At 46.6% G+C, this 24,783-nt stretch overlaps 1 non-coding gene and 1 pseudogene across 1 annotated transcript; both read right to left on the reverse strand.

Moving 5' to 3' along the window:
* Positions 1–2,214: 2,214 nt before the first annotated feature.
* Positions 2,215–24,783, reverse strand: part of LOC129559550 (mitochondrial transcription rescue factor 1-like) — a 69,735-nt pseudogene continuing 47,166 nt past the window's right edge.
* On the reverse strand, positions 13,195–13,267 carry TRNAG-UCC (transfer RNA glycine (anticodon UCC)). The gene has a single exon. It is a non-coding gene; the product is annotated as a tRNA-Gly (tRNA).

The following is a 24,783-nucleotide window of genomic DNA, read 5'->3' on the forward strand; positions in this document are numbered from 1 at the left end:
CGGTTCACTGCTGCTCCCTACCCCGGGACGCTGGGGGTCGGTCGCCCACCCCGTGCATACTCACTCCCATTCTTTCCTTCTGGCCTGCGGGGTGCTGTGGATTTTGTGCGCCTGGTGGGCCAAGATGACATCGCGGTGGTCCACCACGCCGCCCCGTCGCTTCAGAGCGGGCCCCTCGCAGCCGCCGCCGCTTATCAGGCAGGGCCGCGCGGCCGGCGGGGCGCCGGCGGGACCTGAGGGGCCCCCGCCGCGCTCGTACAGGGCATCATAGTAACTGCGGGGCGAGAGCATGGGGTCCGGGACCCGGGAGGACGTCGACATCCATGGGCCTCACTCAGAAATCCCAGGGTCTTCTGCCTCCAGCCGGGAGGAAACTAAAGCAGGAGACAGGAGAGAACGAGAAAGAGGAAAGGTGAGGGAGAAGCGGCGAGAAGGGCGCTCAGGGGACCAGGACCGCGCAGGCGACCAGCCTCCTGCACAGGGAGTCAAAAAACGCCCCAGGACCGGCCCAACGGGAATTAGTACTTCCCTGGCAACTCAGGCCCGGGAAGCCAATTCTTAGGAGCTGCCCGGCAACCAAGGCAGCACCGTGGCGCAAAAGACCGCGGAGGCTGTGTTGCGTCCTGCTCGCTCCACTTCCCAGGTGCCAGCCACCGAGGGTGATTCTTGGGATTTCTCAGCATCTCAACGTTCTCCTCTGCAAAATGGGCCGCCGGGAGCCTACTTGTTCACTCTCCTCTGGTCCCTGGTTCCTCTGGAGTTTAAGGGTCGGCTTTAAAACCCACACAGAATATGGCCATCTGTGAGTGAGCCCTGCCCTTTGCCACCTTGGCTGGTTTTTTGAAAAGAGAAAATGGGGACTTCCCTGGGGTGGACACTTCCACTGCAGGGGATATGGATTGGATCCCTGGTCTGGGAACTCAGATCCCACAGGCTGTGAGGCATAGCCCAAAAAATAAATGTTTAAAAATTTAAGAAAAGAGAAAAGGGACAGAGTTCTTGCCCTTTATGAATGCATCAGGTGGTTAAACCCCAGAGGGACTGAGAGCCGGGGAAAAGCTTTGTCTCCATTTCATACACTTATTCACTCAACAAACGCTGAGTGAGCAGCTGCTGTGTGCAGGCCTTGCGCTGGCTGCCGGGGACACAGTGTGAATGAGACAAACAAATGTCACCCTTATGCTAGAATGGAGGTTCTAGAAGGGGAGGCAGACTGTAAACAAAATAAATACCTCATGTGGAGACTGGGAGTTGAAAAGTGCTGTGGAGGGACTTCCCTGGTGGCCCAGTGGCTATGACTCCGCCCTTGAACGCGAGGGACACCTGTTTGATCCCTGGTGGGGAAGACTCCACATGCAGAGGAGCAACGAGGCCCATGCACCACAACTGCTGGGCTTGTGCTCTAGAGCCCGGGAGCCGCAAATACTGAGCCCACTGTCTGCAACCATGGAAACCCACGCACCGAGAGCTCATGCTCCAAAACAAGAGAAGCCTCAAACAGCGTGAGGCCCAAGCACCACAACTAGAGAAAAGCCCAAGCAGCAATGGAGACCCAGCACAGCCAAATGAATAAATAAAATTTTTAAAGTGCTGTGGAGGGCAATTCAGCAGGAGAGCTATATTCATTTGCTGGAGTTGCCGTAGCAAAATACCACGTGCAGGGTACCTTAAACAACAGAAATTTGTTTCCTCCCAGTTCTGAACGCTACAGGTTGGAGATCAAGGGGTCAGCAAGGCTGGTTTCTTTGGAGGTCTCTCTCCTTGGCTTGTAGACTGCTGTCTTCTCGTGGTTTCCCCTCTGGGTATGTCTGTGTCCTAATGTCCTTCTAAACTTTGCATGCGTGCCTGCTAAACTGCTTCAGTCATGCCCGACTCTTTGCAGCCCTATGGACTACAGCCCGCCAGCTCCTCTGTCCATGGGATTCTCCAAGCAAGGATACTGGAGTGGGATGCCATGTGCTCCTCCAGGGAATATTCCCAACCCAGGGGTCAAACCAGAGTCTCCTACATTTCCTGTACTGGCAGCCAGGTTCTTAACCACTAGCATCACCAGGGAAGTCCCTATTTTACCCTAACTGTCTCTTTTTTCTCTCTCATTTTTTTTCCCCCGTTTTTCTTTCCCCCTCCAAAGATAGGAGGACTTAATTTTAATTTTTTTTTAAATCCTCTTTTTAACCTGGCCCTTTCCCCCTCCGCTAGAAAGCAAGTTTATTGCTAAAAACAATTCATTTGTTTGCGTATGTTCTTTTTAGGCAACTTTACTTTTTCCACTGTCATAGCACCACTCGGCATTTCTGTCAGTCTTCTCTTTAAACACTTTATTTTTTTTCGGGAGAATCTGCATCTCCATCTCTGCTTCTTTATCCTCTCCCATTAGAAGAGCCAGAGTATCTCCCACTTTCACCCTTCTCCTCGTCTTCCATAATTTTTCTCCTGTTCAGCCTGAGTCCACCTTTGTAGCGTTGGTTCACTTTATGTCTTCCACTATCTGGGTATGGCTTCAGGATAACATCCTATGGAAAAGACTACCCTACTTTCACCTAATAAAGATTGTCTTTGACCACCCTGGGTTCGTCCTCAGGCTTTTCTTCCTGCTCACTCATCTCATTTATGGTCACGCTCTTCATCAGAGACCCCTCTTCTTCTAACTTTTTCATCATCTTTTTAGTAGATTTCTTAGAGTTTATTTGACTTTTGAGTCTTTTGGAAAATGGGAATATAGATTCTGAAGATATTAAAAGCCTTGGGGGAACTTCCCTGGTGGTCTACTGGTTAAGACTGTCTTCCAAGGTAGGAGGTGTGGGTTCAATCCCTAGTTAGTGAGCTAAGATCCCACATGCTTCGCAACCAAAAATTAAAATAAAATAGTACAGAAGCAATACTGTAACAAATTCAATAAAGACTTTTTAACAACACGGTCCACATCAAAAAAATTCTTTAAAAAACTTAAAAAAAATGAATATAAAAGCCCTGGAGATCTCAGTGAGATGATATTATAAAAGAATATTTTATGGGAATTCCCTGATGGTCCGGTGGTTAGGAATCCACACTTCCTGTACTTTCACTGCAGGGGTCCCGGTTTTCATTCCTGGTCAGGGAACCAAGATCCTGTAAGCTTTGAAGTGTGACAAAAATTTTAAAAAAGTTTTACAATATCATGCATTTAACTTGATACTAGAAAAATGAAATATCAATTACAGGAAAGCACAGTGTCTGTGTGAAGGTGTCTGCAGTCTCCAGTCCAGGCATCTGGCTTTCTTAAAATACTGCTGGGCAATCTGACACTAGTTATACCCGTGGTGCATATGACCTTCCCAGGTCCTCAAAGTCACAGGAAACTGAACACCAGCATCCTTGGGCTTTTGACCTGGATCTCCAGCCAGCAGGAGCAGCCAGGCCAGGGGGCAGACAGCCTCAGCCCACCAGGTTCCTACAGCCCTACAGCACCCACCTCCAGGGTCTACAGGGCATCCCAAGCTGACCAGGTCAAGGCAGGACACGAGGGATTCATGTGGAGACCTAGCAGGAGTGTGGCCAGGGGAGAGGAATCTTAATTTTGTCTTTAAAGGCTGTATCTCCAAATATGGTCCCATGCTGGGATTTCCCTGGCAGTCCACTGGTTAAGACTTCGCCTTCCAATGCAGAGGGTGAGGGTTCCATCCCTGGTCAGGGAGCTAAGATCCCACATGCCTTGGGGCCAAAAAAACCAAAACCCACACATGAAACAGAAGCAATATTGTTACAAATTCAATAAAGAATTTTAAAATGGCCCATGTCAAAAGAAAAAAAATCTTAAAAAATAAAATACAGTCACATGCTACTGTGGGTTAGAACTGCACCATGTGAATTTGGGGGCAGAAGACAGAATTCTGCTCACCAGAGGATGACAGGAAGTGGTGGGTGGGCTGGTTATTGTATTAAATAGGGGGTCAGAGATGGCCTCTCTGAGAAAGTGACATCTCAACAGAGAGACCTGGAGGACTTGAAGCAGTAGCCACGCTGGGTATCTGAGAAGAGAGTTCCAGGCAGAGAGCAGCATGTGCAAAGGTCCTGAGGCAGGGCTGCGTGTGATTTGCTAAAGGAACAACAAGGAGGCTGTGAGTGAGGAGAGCGTAGTAGGGATGAGCGTGGGGAGGGGATGGGGCAGATCACACAGGACCTTGTGAGCCATGGGAAGAACATTTTTCTTGTTCCTTCTAGGAGTGAGATGGCTCATGGTGTTCAGATCCACAGCTTACCCAACAGCATATTTTCAACCCCAAACCGAGTTTTTCCACCTAACAGCCCCCCATCACTTGCCTCCCAGTGTCTGTCCAAGAAGAGCAAATCCACAGGAAGGCCAGCCTGAATGACACAGAATTAGGAGCCTAAATCCCATGCATAAACATTGCAAGAGTCACCTCAACACCCAGAGGTGTAAGAAGATGGTGCAAAGAAACGGGAGTGGGAGAGGAGGCTTATCTCCCTGCTGACTATTTCCTCTTGCTCTGCTTGAAGGCTTCCAAGAAGTAAGAAAGTTCCCTCTCCTAAGCAGGCCTCTCCTAAGTAGATCAAGTCAATATCAGTTTAATGAACGCTGTTTCCCTCTGGGGAGGTTTCTTTTTTCAAATCTTGTAACTAATGGAGTTTAATAGGCCTATCTTCATGACGCCTTTAAATTTCAATTTACTCCCATGAAAACTTACTCTTAATCGCCTATGATCATGAATTTATAAAGCCTTTTGTGTTTTTCTAAATACTTTCCCTTTGCATTGAAAAAAAAGCCTTTTATTCCTTTTATAAGCACTTATGCCTTGAAGGCATTTTCCTTCACATTTTATAGAAATAAAACTGAAGACTGGGACTTCCCAGGTGGTCCAGTGGCTAAGACTCCCCGCTCCCAATGCAAGAGGCCTGGGTTTGATCCCTGGTCAGGGAACTAGATCCCACATGCCAGAACTGAAAAAGATGAGTTTGCATGCTGCAACTAAAAAAGATCCTGCATGTTTCAACTGAGACCTGGCACAGCCAAAATAAATATATGTATGTGTGCGCAGACATATACACACACACACACAGACACACCCAGACACACACACACACACACAGACACACACTCACACACACACAGACACACACACACAGACAGACACACACACACACAGACACACACACAGACACACACACACAGACACACACACAGACACACACACACAGACACACACACACACAGACACACACACACACACACACACACACACACACACACACAGACACACACACACACATTTAAAAAACTGAGGGTGAAAGGAAGGTTCAAGTGTCTTGCTACCTGTTCCATTTCTACTTCCTGGAGTCACCCCTTCCACTCCCCAAAATGTGATTCACCACAAGGAACTATATTCAATATTTTTGTGATAACCTATAAGAGAAAGCTGATCACCGAAGAATTGATGCTTTTGAACTGTGTGGTGTTGGAGAAGACTCTTGAGAGTCCCTTGGACTGCAAGGAGATCCAACCAGTCCATTCTAAAGGAGATCAATCCTGGGTGTTCATTGGAAGGACTGATGCTAAAGCTGAAGCTCCAATACTTTGGCCACCTCATGCGACGAGTTGACTCATTGGAAAAGACCCTGATGCTGGGAGGGATTGGGGGCAGGAGGAGAAGGGGATGACAGAGAATGAGATGGCTGGATGGCATCACCGACTCGATGGACATGAGTTTGAGCGAACTCCGGGAGTTGGTGATGGACAGGGAGGCCTGGCATGCTGTGATTCATGGGGTCGCAAAGAGTCGGACACGACTGAGCGACTGAACTAACTATAAGAGAAAAGAATCTGGAAAGGAATAGATATAGACACAGATTCTAAAACTGAATCACTGGGCTGTACACCTGAAACTGAGGTAGAAATTGTTTGGTAGTCAGTGTAAGACTGAGACCTTGGTCTTTTTTTTTCAATAAACATCTCAGTCTACTAACCTAAAGCTATATCCTTTGTTCCAGTTTCCTGACTTCCGGGGGAATGCGTCCTTGGTCTGGTAGATCATAAAACACCCAGATGCAGGACAGGACAACCATTAACTCCTGGCCCTCTTATCTGAAAGAAAAGCAACAGGTAGACCATCAAATTTTGGCCCATAGCTGATCCTCTGTGAAACGGCCAGAGGTCATCAGACAGGGTCACACGATGGTGACTGAAAATGTGAGGAGACTTCAAAACTGGGGATCAAAAGAAGCCATAAAGATGCCAAGTTAAACATTGTAACCTTTAAACTGATTGGCTAGAAATGACATACGTTAAGGACAAGAGCCAATCAAAAAAAGACAGATCGATACTAGAAAGGATATAATACTGTTAAGTGCTGTAAGCATTTTAATGCTTATAAATGCTGTAAGTCCCACATTTTGGGGCACTTCAGTGTCTATGCTAAGAGCTTTGTTCTTTTCATTTCTTTAAAATAAATCCTATTTGCTTGCTACTGTGATTGCATGTTTGTGAATTTCATTCTTCAGCTCTGTGAACAAGAATTCAGATTCCTGTTTCAATACTAACACAACATTGAAAACCAATACTTTAAAATTTTTGAAAAATGAAAGAACCTAGCTTACAACTTGGATGTTCTGTGTAGTATCCCCAGTGCAACTAAAACCCCAGAGCCCAGGCTTGATGGAAAAAGCTTCAGGCACCTAGAGAAGGGAGGATTGTACCTGGAAGATGGGAGACAGAGTGGGGAAGACAAAACCTAAGGCACAGGCACAAGTGGCATCTTTTGAGACATCCACCTGCTGGTCCCACAGGCCCAGACAGAAATCTCCCTTCCCTGCTCCTTCTCTACAGCCCTTTGCTCCCAATATCCCCCATCCCATGACAGGCCCCCCAATTTAACTTGATGCCCAAACCACATGGTTCTCCCTTTCCCTTCACTCTCTGACTGAAAGCCATCAGCAGGTGCCATCCATTCACTTCCAAAATAGATTCTATATCCAACCACTTCCCTCCATGGCAAAGCCTCCCTCATTGCTGGCCTGGACTTGGGCAGTTGCCTCTCCTGGGTCAGCTGGCTTTCTCACTCCCCACGTCCAGCCTGTATTCTGCTCCGCAGTCAATGGGGACGCTTCTGCAAAGAGTCAGTCGCTCTTTTGCTCTTACAGAAATAAAAGCCCCACCCTACAGGCTGCCCCATCAGCCTGGCCCCAATCCCTCCCTTTCCCCCTCTTGCCTCTAAGCTCCAGAGTCACTCCTGCTCTCTGCCAAGCTCATTCCATCTTTGCAACTGCTGTTCCCTCTTCCTAGTGGAGCAGTGCTAAAGAATTTGCCTGCCAGTGCAGGCGACACAAGATCTGCAAGAGACACGGGTTCGAACCCTGGGTCTGGAAGACCCCTGGAGTAGGAAATGGCAACCTACTCCAGTATTCTTGTCTGGAGAATCCCACATTCAGAGGAAACTGGTAGGCTAGAGCCCATGGGGTCACAAAGAGTCGGACATGACTGAGCACACATGCAGACAGGCCACTTCCTAGAATGCTCTTTCCCTTGTCTGTGATGGGTCAGCTCCCTCTCATCGTTCAGGCTGTAGTCAGATTTAGGCACGCCTCATCACATCCTCCAATGAGGTCTTCCTCATGGGGTTTTTGGTGTCCCTTGTAGGATGCCAGTGTTATGCATACAAGGATCTCAATCTATGTTGTTTGCCATTAGGTCCCTGACAACTTGGGCTTCCCAGGTGGCTCAGTGGTAAAGGATTGCCAACGAGAGTGATGCTGGTTCCATTCCTAGGTCAGGAAGATCCCATGGAGGAAGAAATGGCAACCCACTCTAGTGTTCTTGCCTGGAGAATCCCATGGACAGAGGAGACTGGTGGGCTACGGTCCATAAGGTTGCAAAGAGTCAGACACAACTGAGCGACTGAGCATGCGTGCAATCTGAATGAATGAATGATCTTAAGGATGAGTCTACCCAAGAAAACCTCACCAAGCTCAGAGAACACTGCTGCCTGGGGTCTAGGACTTCACCTAGGTAGGGAAAGGATAAATTGTGGTGGGAAAGAAGATTTAGCCCAGAGCCAGGCCCGTTGGACTCCAGCACACAATGAACTAGCTGTGTGTTCCCCAATGTTATTTAATCCCCTGGGTCTCTTTCTCCTGCACAAGGTGGGGATAAGGATCAGTAGTACAGGGAGCCATAGTGAGGGGTCAGTGGGCACCTGTCAGAAGGCAGAGCTCTGAGCACAGCACCAGGCCATGGAAAGTGCCTGGTCAACACTGGCTCTCCAGTTGACATTGTGGCAGGTGGGTGGAGCCTGAAAGCTGGAAGGGTCGGGTCGGGGCAGGGTAGGGGGTGATGGGGACAGCTGCTCAAGCAACACCACGGAGCTCACTCTGCAGAGCCATCACACGCGCTTCCAGCAACAGAGCCCCAGCTGTCCTGTGTGTACACACAAGAAACAAACACGTCCCCAGCCAACGGGTGCTTCCAGCCGGGTGTCCGTTCCTGGCACCTGTGGGCCCTTGTGACCAGGTGTGCTGTTTCCTCTCTGTTTGCTCAGCCACAGCACAGAGGAAATGGCAAAGCACATGGGGTTTGCATCCCTTAGAAGCAGCCAGGTTTCATGAACAGGCGGTGCAAAGAGATGACAATGGGGGTAAAGCAAATAGAAGAAAAGAAGCGGCATTAAGCCTGAGACCACAAAAAAATCTTACTGTTAATGTAATCAGAATAGGACTTCCTCAAAGCACCCGATATCGCGTGTATCTATTTCCCTGAATCCAAATTGGAACTGCAGCCGAGATGGGGGTTGACCCCCACTGCCAAGCCTGGACCAGCCTGAGTTGCCATAGCAACCAGATGGCACTTGGAGGTGCTCCTGATGAATATAGCTGGTTCAGGAGCTACGGGAGGGGAACAGAGAGGCAGGGACTGCAAGGCAGTCTGGATGGCTTCTGTGCACCACCCCCACATGGACAGGGACATTTAATAGCTGCGCTGGGCACCAGGCTTCACTATCCGTGGGTTAAACAAGTACCAATAACTCCTAAAGCAGCCTTCTCTTTCCTAAAAATCAGCAAAAGATATGGCCCCTAAAATTAGAGGCATTATGGCTACCAAAGGGGAAACGTAGTGGGGAGGTGAGGGATAAATTAGGAGTTTGAGAGTAACATACACCACCAGATAAGCAACGAGAACCTACTGTATAGAACAGGGATCTACACTCAGTATTTTGTAATAACCGATACAGGAAAAGAATCTGAAAGGTATTTGGCCACCATGCAAAGAGCCGATTCACTGAAAAAAGACCTGGAAGCTGGGAAAGATTGAGGGCAGGAGGAGAAGGGGGCGACAGAGGACAGATGGTTGGATGCATCACCGACTCAATAGGCATGAGTGTGAACAAACTCCGGGAGACGGTGAAGGACAGAGAAGCCCAGAGTCCCAGGGGGTCCAGAGAGTCAGACACAACTTGGTGACTGAATGACAACATGTTCCTGAATCACTTTGAAACTGCATCACTTTTCCATATACCTGAAACTAACGTAACATTGTAAATCAATTATACTTCGATTACAAAATTGAAAATAAAATTAAATTAAAAGTAGAGAAAAAAACATTCTCTAAAGCTTCACAGGCTCCTTAGACCCATTAGAGAAGATGGAAACTCAATATGCCCACAAGGTCCTTCATTCAGGAAATAAAAATAAGACCAGGCTGGGGGCTGGAATGTAACCTACAAGACTTCAATTTATTCACTGGTGTGGGAGGATGTCTTTTTCTCCCATCTGGGAGGAAAATTTTTAAACTAAAAATGGCCAGTAATTTCACTCCTAAGTGCATCTAGCCACTGAAAGTCATGTTCACAAAGCTCTGTTTTTAGTAGGTTAAAACTAGAAGCAACCCAAAGGCCCATTAACAAGAAAAAGAAAAACAGAGTGTGGTGCATCCATACAGTGGAACACGACACATCAGTGAAAAAGAAAGCATTACAGGCGCCCACGCGGATGAACCTCACAGAACGACACAGGAGGACCCACTGTGTGATTCCACTGATACGAAGTTCAAAACCTATTCACTGGTTATCTGAAATTCAAATTTAACTACGTGTTCTCTATATTTTTTAATTTGTTTAAACTGACAGCCCACTGAGGGTTGGAAATTCCTTAACTCTTTACCTGGGTCATGGTAAGGAACATAGTATATAGATCTGTGTAAAGATTCATTTGTGCATTTTTCTACATTTTGTTGAAATTAAAAGACGCTTGCTCCTTGGAAGAAAAGCTATGACAAACCTAGACAGTGTATTAAAAAGCACAGATCTCCGTGTAGTTAGAGCTATGGTTTTTCCAGTAGTCGTGTATGGATGTGAGAGTTGGACCATAAAGAGGGCTGAACGCCAAACAATTGATGCTTTCAAACTGTGGTGCTGGAGAAGATTTTTGACAGTCCCTTGCACTACAACATCAAACCAGTCAATTGTAAAGGAAATCAGCCCTGAATATCATTGGAAGGAGTGATGCTGCAGCCGAAGCTCCAATACTTTGGCCACCTGATGCAAAGAGCCAACTCATTGGAAAAGACCCTGATGCTGGGAAAGATTGAGGGCAGGAGGAGAAGGGGACGATAGAGAATGAGATGATTGGATGGCATCACTGAGTTTAAGCAAACTCCGGGAGGTAGTGAAGGACAGGGAGGCCTGGTGAGCAGCAGTCCATAGGTCACAAAGAGTTGGACAGGAAGTGACTGAGCAACAAGACCAACAGATATATTTTTAAAGGCAAAACAATCTCATTAAATTCACTAAGAGCAAGAACGTATGCCCTTCCTCCCCACAATTAAGCTTTGATTTGGGCAGAAAAAGGGATATTAGCCAAATCTCCCCACCCAAACACAAGCCCCGGAGGAAGTGGGAAATCTACTCCCTTGTGTTACAGACAAGACTGAGGTTCAGAAGGTGCAACCGCTCAGCAAAGGTCCCACAGGCTGCAGCAAACAGGCCAGGGACACAAATCTAGGTTTCTAGGGGTGCCTAGCACCTCTCTCTGAGGTCTAACCCAGAGTCTGACACTGAGCCTTTATCTTACCAAGAACACTTCTCCCAAAACATAATCTGTGCTAGGCAACAGTGTGTCCCCCATGGTCTTGGCACCTGAGTATGTTGTACTACATGGTGAAAGAAATGGGTCCGAGGCTACACACTTTAAAATAGGGAGCATGTCCTGGGTTATTCCTGTGGGCCCAAGCTCATCACAGAGGTCTTTAAAAGAAGAGGTAGGGCATCCCTGGTGGTCTAGTGGTTAAGAATCCACCTGCCAATGCAAGGGACACAGGTTTGTTCCCTGGTCCAGGAAGACTCAACATGCTGAGGGGGAACTGAGCCTGTGGCCACAACCGCTGAGCCTGTGTTCTAGAGCCCAATCTCCCCAACAAGGGAAGTCACCACAGTGAGAAGTCCAAGCACTGCAACTAGAGAGTAGCCCCCCACTCACCACCACTCGAAAAAAAGCTGCAACAAAGATCCAGCTGAAAATAAATTAATATTTTTTTAAAAAGTAATAGAGGTCAGAATTTCAGAGGTATCAGAGAAGCTCCCTCGCTGCCATCTATTGAAAGTCAGCCCTCAACACCAGGGTTTGAAAATAAACCAAAAAAAAAAAAAAAAAGAGAGAGAGAGAGAAAAGGGAAAAAAAGGAAAGAAAAAAGTAAGAGGGAGGCATAAGAATAGGCCAGCAATGCAACAGAAGATGAGGCAGGAGAGATTTGAAGCATGAGAGAGAGAGGAGGACTTGACCCTGGATCATTACTTCTGAGATGAAGGAGCTGCAGGCCAAGGAATGCTGGTGGCCTCAAGCAGCTAAGGACAATGTCTAGCTGCCAGCCAGCAAGGAAACAGGACCCCAGGTCAGTCACAATAGCTTGAAACCAACTTCTGCCAACAGCCTGAATGAACAAGGAAACAGATTCTCCCTAGTGTCCAGAAAAGCACACAGACACCCACACCTTGACTGCAACTCAGTCAGACTTCCAACCCATGGAAACAGCATGCTGTTGGTAAGCCACTCAATTTGTGCGAATTGGATATGGCAGCGTAGAAAAATAATACACAATCCCATATGTGTACAAAAAGAACTGTACAAGCATTTGTTTAAAAAAAAAAAAGTGAGATTTTAAAAAAAAAAAGGAAATTCCCTGCCAGTCTAGTGGTTATGACTCCACACTTCCACTGCAGGGACCAAGGTTCAATCGCTGGTCAGGGAACTAAGATCCCCCATGCCACGTGGCTCAGCTCAAAAAAAGTGAGATTTTATATATATGGGTGCTCCCCAGGTGGCACAATGGTAAAGAATCCACCTGCCAATGCAGAAGACATAGAGACTCTGGTTCAATCACTGAGACAGGAAGATCCCCTGGAGGAGGGCATGCCAACCCACTCCAGTGTTCTTGCCTGGAGAATGCCATGGACAGAGGAGCCTGGTGGGTCAGCTACAGTCCATGGGGTCACAAAGAGTCGGGCCCAACTGATCATATATAAACGCATTTTCACATACACATATACACAGAGTTGTCTATATAGACACACCCATATATGTTTTATGTATGTGGAGAAGACTCTTGAGAGTCCCTTGGACTGCAAGGAGATCCAACCAGTCCATTCTAAAGGAGATCAATCTTGGGTGTTCACTGGAAGGACTGATGCTAAAGCTGAAACTGCAATACTTTGGCCACCTCATGCGACGAGTTGACTCACTGGAAAAGACTCTGATGCTGGGAAGGATTGGGGGTGGGAGGAGAAGGGGACGACAGAGAATGAGATGGCTGGATGGCATCACCGACTCGATGGACATGAGTTTGGGTGAACTCCGGGAGTTGGTGATGGACAGGGAGGCTTGGCGTGCTGTGATTCATGGGGTCGCAAAGAGTCAGACACAACTGAGCGACTGAACTGAACTGAACTGAACTGAATACATAAAAGTCTGAATTTTTTAAATAATATATCTTAAACAACATTCTACACCAGTTCCTATAGTTTTCTATGAACCCACAGAATTTATCTAGTGTGGACATCTGGGTCTTTTCATTTTTTCTCTTCCTCAAAATATTGTAGCCATCACTTTATATATAAATCCCCATGAAGCTGCTGCAAGTATTTCTTTTTTTAACTCTTTTTCCTTTTCTTATTTATTTTTATTTCTTGGCCGTGTCATGCAGTATGCAAGACCTAGTTCCCTGACCAGGGATTGAACCCGTGCCCCCTGCATTGGAAGTGCAGAGTCTTAACCACTGGACCATCAGGGACATCCATGCTACAAGTATTTCTGTAGCATGAATTCTAGAAGCTGTTTCAAAGATTGTGTACATTTTAAATTTTGACAGGAGGGCTTCCCTGGTGGTTCAGTGATAAAGAATTTGCCTGCCAATACAGGAGACGCAGGTTCTATCCCTGATCCAGGAAGGTCCCTCGTGGTACAGAGCAACGAAGCCCATGCACAACAACTATTGTGCCTGTGCTCCAGAGCCTGGGAGCCACAACTATTGAGTCCACGAGCCACAGCTACTGAAGCCCAGGAGTCCTCGAGCCCGGGCTCTGCAGCAAGAGAAGCCACCGCAGTGAGAAGCCCGTGTGCCTCAACCAGAGAGTAGCCGCCACTCAGCGCAACTAGACAGCCAGCGTGCACCAATGAAGACCCAGTGCAGCCAAAAATCAATCCATCAAAGTGTAAACGAAAAGAAAATCTGACAGATACTGCAACCAAAATCAAGGCAACACCCTGGGGAACAAACAGTGGCCAGGGACTACCTTCTCAGCTCCTCTTGAATTGGTGTGGCCATGCAACTCATCTTCACCTAAGGAATGTGAGCAACTGTGAAGCGGCCCCTTGGGTCAAAGCTTTAAGGAGCAGGTGTGCCCTCGACAAGTTCCTTTTCTCCTCTGCTGGCTAGACATGGGAGACAGTAAGGGCCCTGTGTGTGCTGGAGCCATGAAAAGGTGGGGACCTGGGTCCTTGAGACACCATGTGAAGGAGCAGAGTCATCCACTGACCAGAAACAGCCTTCCAGGGTAATCAGGTGAGTTAGAAACAGACTTCTTGTTTAACCTTTCACCCAATTGGGGGCCTATTTGTTACTGCAGGATTCCTGTCTTAGCTTGGCTGCGATAACAAAATACCATAGACTGAGTGGCTTAAATGACAAACATTTATTTTCTCACAGTTTGGGAAGCTGGAAGTCCAAGACCAGGTCAGTTCCTGAGGAAGATTTGCTTCCTGGTTTGTAAATGACCACCTTCTCTCTGTGTCCTTACATGGAGGAGAAAGAGAGAAAGAGACTGCGTTCTCTGGTGTCTCTTCTTATAAGGGCGGTAATTCCTAGAGAAGGAAATGGCAACCTACTCAAGTACTCTTGCTGGGAAAATCCCACGGACAGAGGAGCCTGGTTGGCTACAGTCCATGGGGTCACAAAGTCGGACACAACTTAGCAACTGAACAACAACAATCCCATCACAAGGGTCCCAACCTCATGATCTCACTTAAACCTAATGACCTCCCATCTCCAAAGAGCATCCCATTGGAAGTTAGGGACTTCAAGATATGAATTTAGGGGGACATCAGCCAGTACATAGTATGTCCCTAATGGTAAAGAATCTGCCTGCAATACAGGAGATCTGGGTTTGATCCCTGGGTCAAGAAGATCCCCTGGAGAAGGAAATGGCAACCCGCTCCAGCATTCTTGCCTGGAGAATTCCATGGACAGAAGAGCCTGGTTGGCTACAGTCCATGGGGTCGCAAAGAGTTGGACACAACTGAGTGACTAACACACACAACTAACATACTACTTCACAGAAGCAACACTGGTTTCATTCAACGAATGTTTTTCTCATGCTTTGAAAGCTTTGCATTCAAGGAGAATCCACACAGGTGTGGAGTCCTGTTGAGAACACCAAAGCGTTCGTTAAAATGAAGGCCAAAGAGAGCATCTCTGCACAAAATCCTTTGCTCTCACCCCTTCCCTCGTGCTTTCTCTCTCAGCCTGCATTTTCTTTCTTCCACTTGCTGTTTGGGCTTCTCTTAGGTAGTTTCATGCCTTCCTGTATTGCTCTGTGTGCTAAGATCTCTGTTAACAAGGCATCTTAACTAGCCCCAGACTAAACAAGTGTTGCTAAGACCCATGGAAAAAACAGTATCTCTTCCTGAGTTCTAGCCTGAAGAGTATGAAAGTCAACAGACCGTGGATTCTAATAGCCAGGATGAAGCTAATTCAAATGTCATTTTCAACCGCCTTTCAAATGCATTCATCCCTTTCTAGATGTTTTATTTGACTGATAGTAAAAGTGATTTCTGGACCCTAAACAATCTCCGGAACAGGTAAGGGACAAGTGCAGGATTCTACCTAGGAGTAAAAACTTACAACAACAAAAAAAGGACTTCCCTGGCAGTCCAGTGGTTAGGACTCCACACTTCCAATGCAGAGGGCATGGGTTTGAATCCTGGTCAGGGAAGAACCCACATGCCATGTGGTGAGGCCAAAAAAAAAAAAAGATGAAGGAGGTTCAAGGGGTAGGCGACATATGTATACCTAGGGCTGATTCATGTTGATGTATGGCAGAAACCAACACAATATTGTAAAGCAATTATCCTTCAATTAAAACTTTTTTAAAGTAAGAAGAAAGAAAAACTTAAAAATAATTCTTCAAATGAAAAAAAGCAGGGAGTAACAAAAACAAAAATCAGTAAGTGGGACTGCATCAAACTAAAAAGGTTTTGTACAGCAAAAGGAACCATAAACAAAACAAAAAGACAATCTACAGAACGGGGACAGATATTTGCAAATTATGCATCAGATGTGAGTGCTAAGTCACTTCACTTGTGTCCAACTCTGTGCGACCCTAAGGACTGCAGCCTGCCAGGTGCCTCTGTCCACGGGATTCTCCAGGCAAGAATAATGGAGTGGGTTGCCATTTCCTTTTCCAGGGGATCTTCCAGACCCAGGAATTGAACCTGGGTCTCTCAAATCTACCTGCTTTGGCAGGTGGATTTTTCAGCACAAGCGCCACTTGGGAAGCCCCATATATCAGATACGGGGTTGGTATCTGTAAAGAACTCATACAACTCAGTAGCTTAAAAAAAGTATTGATTGTATGACTGAGTCCCTTTGCTGTCCACCTGAAACTATCACAAGATTGTTCATCAGCTCTACTCCAACACAAAATAAAAATTTTAATTAAAGAAATTGGCAGAGGGAACTTCCCTGGTGGTCCAGTGATTAAGACTTCAACATTCCACTGCAGGAGGCGTGGGTTTGATCCGTGGTTAGCGAATGAAGATGCCCCATGCTTTGCAGTGCAGTCAAAACATAGTTTTTAAAAATAAATAAATAAATAAACAGAGGCACTAAATAGACATTTTTCTAAAAGAGACATCCAAATGGCCAACAGTCAAATGAAAATGTGCTCAACATCACTAATTCTCAGGGAGATGCAAATCAAAGCCACATGAGATATTGTTTCACACTGTTTAGAATCACTATCATCAAAAAGACAAGAGGGCTTCCCTGGCAGCTCAGTCACAGGAGACACGGGTGCGACCCCTGATACTGGAGGATACCGCCTGCCGAAGAGCAACTAAGCCCGTGTGCCACAACTGCTGAGCCTGTGCTGCAGAGCCCAGGAACCGCACCTACCAAACCCATGTGCCTCGGCTACTGAAACTCTCGCACCCTTGAGTCCATGCTCCACAAGGAAAAGCCACCACAAGGAGAAGTCTGCACCACTAGAGAGTAGCCCCCGCTCGCCCCAACTGGAGAAAAGCCCGAGCAGCAGCGAATACGCAGCACAACCAATAAATAAATACCTAAAGCTATTTTTTAAAAGGATAAGGGATGACAAGTGATGGCAGGGACACAGAGAAATGCAATCCCTCCTGCACTGTTGGTGGAAGAGCTGAAAGGTAACAGGGAAATAAGCCAAATGCCCATCAATGGATGAAGACAAACGAAACATCCAACGGGATGTTACTTGGCTTTGAGAAGGAAGGAAATCCAGACACACACTACAACATGAATGCACCTTGAGAGCATTACGCTCAGTGAGAGACCAGTCACAAGAGGGGAAGCGCTGTATGATTCCACTCACATGAGGCCAACCTATAGAGACAGAAAGCAGAAAGGTGGGCTGCCAGGAGCTGGGAGGAGAACAAACGGGGTTTAATGTTTAATGGGGACAGAGTTTCCGCTTGAGAAGATGAGGAAGAGTCCTGGAGATGAATAGTGACGATGCAAAATATTATGAATGTACATGATTCCCTGATAGCTCAGTTGGTAAGAATCCACCTGCAATGGAATAGACCCCAGTTCAATTCCTGGGTCGGGAAGATCTGCTGGAGAAGGGATAGGCTATCCACTCCAGTATTCTTGGGCTTCCCTTGTGGCTCAACTGGTAAAGAATCTGCCTGCAATGAGGGAGACCTGGGTTCGATCCCTGGGTTGAGAAGATCCCCTGGAGAAGGGAAAGGCTACCCACTCCAATATTCTAGCCTGGAGAGTTCCATGGACTGTATAGTCCATGGGGTGGCAAAGAGTTGGGCAGGACTGAGTGACTTTCACTTTCACATAAGACCACCGAAAAATTGTTAAACTGGTAAATGATATGTTATGTCTATCTTGCTGCTGCTGCTGCTAAGTAGCTCCAGTCATGTCCGACTCTGTGCGACCCCATAGATGGCAGCCCACCACGCACTGCCATCCCTGGGATTCTCCAGGCAAGAATACTGGAGTGGGTTGCCATTTCCTTCTCCATACCCCCCAAAAAATATATATAGGAAAAAACTCTTTAACAGGCGATCAAAAAACATCCACTCATCTTCTTGAAGGTACTTAACTATCCTTAGTTGCCCCAGCATTTCAGCCTTCTTGTCTTACAGCATCAAATGCCCACTTATGGGACTTACCTGGTGGTCCAGTGGTTAAGAATCTGGCTGCCAGTGCAGGGAACACGGGTTCAAACCCTGGTCCAGGAGGATCCCACAAGCCTTGGAGCAACTAACCCCATGTACCACAACTATTGAGCCAGCACTCTAGAGCCCTTGAGTTGCAACTGCTGAGTCCGCAAGCTGCAATTACTAAAGCTGGCATGCCTAGAGCCAGTGTTCCAGAACAAGAGAAGCAACCACAACAAGAAGCCCCCCATCACTGCAACTAGACAAAGTCTGAGCACAGCAGCAAAGACCCAGCACAATTGAAAATAAATTAATTTTTTAAAATACCCTCTTTTTTTAAACATTTTCTTTTATATTGGAGTATAGCACATGAGTTTGGGTGAACTCCGGGAGTTGGTGATGGACAGGGAGGCCTGGCATGCTGTGATTCATGGGGTCGCAGAGAGTCGGACACGACTGAGCGACTGAATTGAACTGAACTGATAGCTAATTAGCAATGCTGTGTTAGTTTCAGGTATACAGCAAAGTGTTTCAGTTATACATACGCATGTATCTATTCTTTTTCAAACTCTTTCCTCATTTAGGTTGTTACATAATAACGAGCAGAGTGAGCCGAGTTCCCTGTGTTGTACAGTAGGTACTTGCTGGTTATCCATGTTAAATATAGCAGTGCCGACATGCACTTATTGAGGGCACTGATAAGTAGATCTAGACATAGATCAGAGCTTTCATGCTGATTCAGACAACCCAAAACCACTCGGTCTCAGGCAGAGTGAATTCACCCCACAGCCCACCTACGCCAAGAGAAGCTAAGAGAAAGGTGAAACGAAAAAGCCAGGGCCAATAAGAGCTCTTGGCCCCTGGAGCCAAATGCCAGAATTGCCCCACATACACGAGAACAGAGCTAAAGAAAATGCAAGCCATATGGCAAAGGCTGAAGGCTAGGCTGAGACCAGCACGCCAGCATAGCCCTGAGTACAGCTGCAAAAGGTCCCTCCCCCGGTGAGAAGGAACTGTGTCGCAGCTGGGCTTGTTTTTCACCTGCTTGCTCAGTTGCCCATCACAGTGCAGGGAGACACACACTCCCTCCCATCAGGATGAACAGATCCCCTGGGATTGCTGGATGATTCTTCACAGCAGCCTCCAGGTACTGACCGGGCTTTAGGAAGGAGAAAGGAAGGGAGACCCCTGGGGTGCAGGCTGCTGGGCAACATCCAGGTGAACCACTGCTATTTATTTATTTATGGCTGCATCAGGTCATACGTTCAGGGCCTGGGCTTCCCTCCAGTTGTGGTGATCGGACTCCAGTGCACACAGCCTCCGTAGTTGCCAAAGCAGCCTCTCTAGCTGAGGCTCGCAGGCTTAGCTGCCCTGCAGCATGTGGGATCTTAGTTCCCCAACCAGGGATCGAACCCACATCCCCTGCAATGGGAGATGGATTCTTATCCATTTGACCACCAGGGAAATCCCTCAAGCTGAATTCTTCCTCCCAATTATAGTTTCATGGCTCCATTATCCTTCCCATCATTCACTCATTCATCTAGCCAGTGATATTTATTGAGCACCGACTGTGTGTCTGTTGTAGGGGACCCAGCAGTAAACAAAAGGGAATATGGATCCCCTGCCCTCATGGAACGGACATTCTAGTAAGCGAGACAGACAAGAAACAATATAAACAAGCAAAATCATGCAGACAGAGGAAAGAAAACAGAAAAGGAGGAAAAGGAAGGGGAAGCGGAAGGTCATTTACAGAAGGTAGGATTTCCCTGGTGGTCCAGTGGTTAAGAATCCGCTTTCCATTGCAGGGGAAGCAGGTTCCATCTATGGTTGGGGAACTAAGATCCCACATTGCTGTGGGGCAACTAAATCTGCATGTTGCAATTATTGAGTCAGAGAACATGCTCCACAATTAGAGAAGCCCACATGTAGCAAAAAAAGACCTTGCACAGCCAAAATAAAAAAATAATAATAATTTAAAAAAGAAGAAGAAGTTAGTCAGAAAGGACCCCTGTGGGAAAGATCCATTTGAGCAAAGATCTCAGGGAGGTGAGAGAGGAGCCATGAGGGTGGGGGGAGGAAGAGTGGTCCAGGCAGAGGGAACACGTCCCATGGCTGGAGCGTGCCTGGTGAGTTCAAGGAGCAACAAGGAGGCCTGTGTGGCTGGAATAGAGTGAGCGAGTGAGCTGACAGAGGAAGGTGACAGGGATGGATAGTAGAGAGCCTTGGGGATTACAGAGAGGACATAGGCTTTTGTTGTTGTTGTTGCTGTTTATGAAAGTGAAAGAGGAGAGTGAAAAAGTTGGCTTAAAACTCAACATTCAAAGAACTAAGATCATGGCAATCAGTCCCATCACTTCATGGCAAATAGGGAAAAAATGGAAACAGTAACAGACTTCATTTTCTTGGGCTCCAAAATCACTGCAGATGCTGATTGAAGCCATGACATTAAAAGAAAGGAAGGAAAGCTATGACCAACCTAGACAGCATATTAAAAATCAGAGACATTACTTTGCCGACAAAGGTCCATCTAGTCAAGGCTATGGTTTTTCCAGTGGTCATGTATGAATGTGAGAGTTGGACTGTGAAGAAAGCTGAGCGCCGAGGAATTGATGCTTTTGAACCGTGGTGTTGGAGAAGACTCTTGAGAGTCCCTTAGACTAAAAGGAGAGCAAACCAGTCAATCCTAAAGGAAATCAGTCTTGAGTATTCATTGGAAGGACTAATGTTGAAGCTGAAACTTCAATACTTTGGCCATCTGATGTGAAGAACTGACTCATTGGAAAAGATCCTGATGCTGGGAAAGATTGAAGGCAGGAGGACGGCAGAGGATGAGATGGTTAGATGGCATCACTGACTCTATGGACATGAGTTTGACTAAAGTCCAGGAGTGGGTGATGGACAGGGAGGCCTGGTGTGCTGCAGTCCATGGGGTCTCAAAGAGTCGGACACGATTGAGCTACTGAACTGAACTGACTGAAGGTGGGAGCCATGGAAGATTCCAAGCAGAGGAGAGACACGACCTGACTCAGGTGTTCTCAGGCAGCCCCTAGAGGTCAGATTTGTAAGAAACCCAAAAAGCCATAGAAGTGATCACCCAACCATTGTGGGGCCCCCTCTCTCCCTCCTTCACCCCACATTCTACCCGTCACCAGGGCTACTGACTCTACCTCATACTTCTCTTTCACTTGCCAAGGTTCAGACCCTCATTCGATCCATGCCGAGGGACTGTAATCTTTACCTCTGTGTTCTGAGCCCTGACTCTCCCTCCAATTCATCATCGCCTATCAGGTTATCTGTTGGTCAATCCCCAAAAGACTTCCACTACCAATCCTGAACACATCCTAACTTCCACACCTCTTTGCCTCCATCCTGAATATCCTTCTATCTCCCCACCTCCAATGTCCAGCTCAAAAGATGTTTCTGTGGATCTTCCCTGGCAGTCCAGTGGGTGAGATTGCACGTTTCCAGTGCCAGGGGGCATAGGTTTGATCCCTGGTCAAGGAACTAAGATCTTCCATGCCCCTGGGCACAGCCAAAATAAATAAATAAGAGGGGAATTGTAGTTTGTTTTTTTTTAAAAAAAAAAAAAAAAAGATGTTTCTGGGGCTTCCCTGGTGGTCGAGTGGTTAATGCGTGGCAATTGAGGACAGGAGGAGAAGAGGGCAACAAAGAATGAGATGGTTGGATGGCATCATCAACTCAATGGACATGAGTCTGAGCAAACTCCAGGGGATAATGAAGGACAGGGAAGCCTGGCATGCTGCAGTCCATGGGGTTGCAAAGAGTCAGACACAACTGAGCAACAATGACAAATTGTGGTTAAGAAAACACCAGCCAGTGCAGGGGACACTCATTTGATCCCTGGTCTGGGAGAATCCCACACGCCTCAGAGCGACAAAGCCTGTGTGCGACAACTACTGAAGCCTGTGAACTGAGAACCTGTGCTCGGCAACGGGAGAAACCACTGCAGTGAGAAGCCCGAGCATCACAGCAAAGTGTAGCCCCTGAGTACCACAACTCGAGAAAGACCCAGAACAGCCAAAAATAAATGAATCTTAAAAAAAAAATTATTTTTCTATGAAGCTTCCAAGAGAATTTGCTAGCACCCAAATCCCTCCCCTGCCCACATGTGTACATGGCTCTCTACCTCCATCACCTGCCATGGGCCTAGTTGTGGCTTCAGGATCAAAGGACAGGCCAGAGGTTCTGGGAAGTTAATACCCTTGGAATATTCCTGAACCAATGACTGATAAGAGTTGGTGGAGAAATGCCCCCAGCTTTGCAACCAGCCTGCTTAGTTCCTGGACAGTCCCTTCCTGCTATGTGACCTTGGGCAAGCCACTTCACTGCTCTGAACTAGTTTCCCCATCTGTAAAATAAGGATGATAAGAGCACAGACTTCATCAAGCTCTTGTGACAATGAAATCATTTCGTTCTACATAATATGCTTGCAGCAGTGACCCGCACATGGTAATTTCCTACATGTGAGGAGTGCATACATGCTCAGTTGTGTCTGGACTGTAGTCCGCCAGGATCCTCTGTCCATGGGATTTCCCAGGCAAGAATACTGGAGTGGGTTGCCATTTCCTTCTCCAGGGGATATTCCCAACCCAAGATTCGAACCTGGGTCTCCTGCATTGTAGGCAGGTTCTTTACCGTCTGAGCCACCAGGGAAACCCAAGATCCCACAAGTTGTGTGGCAAAAAAACAAGGTAGATCCTCTTGTCCAGAGCAATATCACAACTGGACTCATGCTCCAAACGATTGACACCACTTACTCTTTATTGTCTCTTTCTCTCTTAAACTTACTTGAATCCACTGGAACTGGAAGGTTAACCAAAAAAAAAAAAAAATAGACTGCCAGGAAAAAATAAAACTCCTTCCTGGAGAAAATGAGGCTCTAATGCTGTTCCCTTAAACTAAACATTTAAGGGATATTTACTGTCCTCTGTGTTCTCAGGGTTAGGGGCACAGTTTTTCCTACAAACTGCATCTTTGGAATCCTTTGCCTTCAATACATGGGTTTTATTCATTTATTTGCTTGCACCTGGGCTTAGCTGCAGCACACAGAATGAGTAGTTGCGGCATTCAAACTCTTAGGTGCAGCATGGGGGATTTAGTTCCCTGACGGGATGGAACCCAGGCCCCCTGCATTTAGAGCACGGAGTCTTAGCCACTGAAGCACCAGGGAAGTCCCCAGTACGTGTTTTTTGGACTTGGCATTTAGCATCAGTAGGAACTTCATGATCTCCCTCATTCATTCTGCCCCTTTGACCAACCAGCGGCTGTGGATGGTTATCAACGTATTACTACATGAAGACATTAATTCATTTTGACAGTAATCATTAGTACGGACATACACTGTTTGCTCAGCAAATATTTACTGAGTACCGACTGTGTGGCACTGTGACTCAATTACTGCACACCTTGAGATCTTAAAACTCTCAAGATATCATCGAGAAACTGCCCCCTCACTGGAGCTGAAAGAAATTGTAGTGATGGTTTTGGCTGGAGGGAAACAGCTGGATACCAAAATCGGAATCACTTTTAGAAAAAGAAAAAGTGAGTAGTCTGGGTGTCCAGTCCTGAAAAAATATTTGAAGACTGAGTCTCCCTACATTGTTCCTGCTCACTAAGAATGAACATGTGACTGTTGGCGGGAATGTAAACTGTGCATCCACTATGGAGAACAGTACGGAGGTTCTTTTAAAAACTAAAACTAGAACTACTATATGACTCTGCAATCTCACTCCAGGGCATATATCCAGAGAAAAACGATCCAAAGGGATACATGCACTCCAGTGTTCTTTGCAGAACTATTTACAACAGCCAAGGCATGGAAGCAACCTAAATATCCATTGACAGAGGATCAGATAAAGGTGTGGTACATATACACAATGGAATATTACTGAGCCATTAGAAAGAATGAAATAATGCCATTCATGGCAACACAGATGTACCCAAAGAGTGTCATATTGAGTGAAGTAATTCAGACAGAGAATGAGAAATAGTATATGACCTCCATTATTTGTGGAATCTAAAAAGAATTGATACAAATGAACTTACTTACAAAGTAGAAAGAGACTCACAGATTTAGAAAACAGACTTATAGTTGCCAGGAGGAAGGGATAGTTAGAGAGTTTGAGATGGTAATGTACACACTGCTGTATTTAAAATGGATAATCAACAAGAACTTATTGTATAGCACAAGGAACTCTGCTCAATGTGATGTGGCAGCCTGGATGGGAGAGGGGTTTGGGGAGAATGGATACATGTATATGTATGGCTGAGTCCCTTCATTGCTCACCTGAAACTATCACAACATTAATCGGCTATACGCCAATTTAAAAAAAAGTTCAAAACAAGAAAGAATGAATGTGTGAAATAGTAGGGTCTAGGAGAAGGCAATGGCAAGCCACTCCAGTACTATTGCCTAGAAAATCCCATGGATGGAGGAGCCTGGTAGGCTGCAGTCCGTGGGGTCACTAAGGGTCGGACACGACTGAGCAACTTCACTTTTCACTTTCACACATTGGAGAAGGAAATGGCAACCCACTCCAGTGTTCTTGCCTGGAGAATCCCAGGGACGGGGGAGCCTGGTGGGCTTCCGTCTATAGGGTCACACAGAGTCGGACACAACTGAAGTGACTTAGCAGCAACAGCAGCAGCAGGATATGTTTCCAATACTCATCTGACCTCCATGCTCTAAGGGAGGGCTGGGTGGGACACGTGAAAGAAAGGGGAAGTTGAAGTCTGAACTACAAAAGAAATCAGAAGTGAAAAGAAGCCAGACACATTTCTATGAAGTATGGAGAAGAGGGAAATCCATAAAGAGAGAAAGCTGGTAGGTGGCTGCCAGGTGCCAGGGGACTGAGGAATGAA

This window comes from Moschus berezovskii, chromosome 8 (genome assembly GCF_049115385.1).
Source record: "Moschus berezovskii isolate FMDL1 chromosome 8, NW_MosBer_1.0, whole genome shotgun sequence".
In the NCBI taxonomy this organism is placed as follows: Eukaryota; Metazoa; Chordata; class Mammalia; order Artiodactyla; family Moschidae; genus Moschus; species Moschus berezovskii.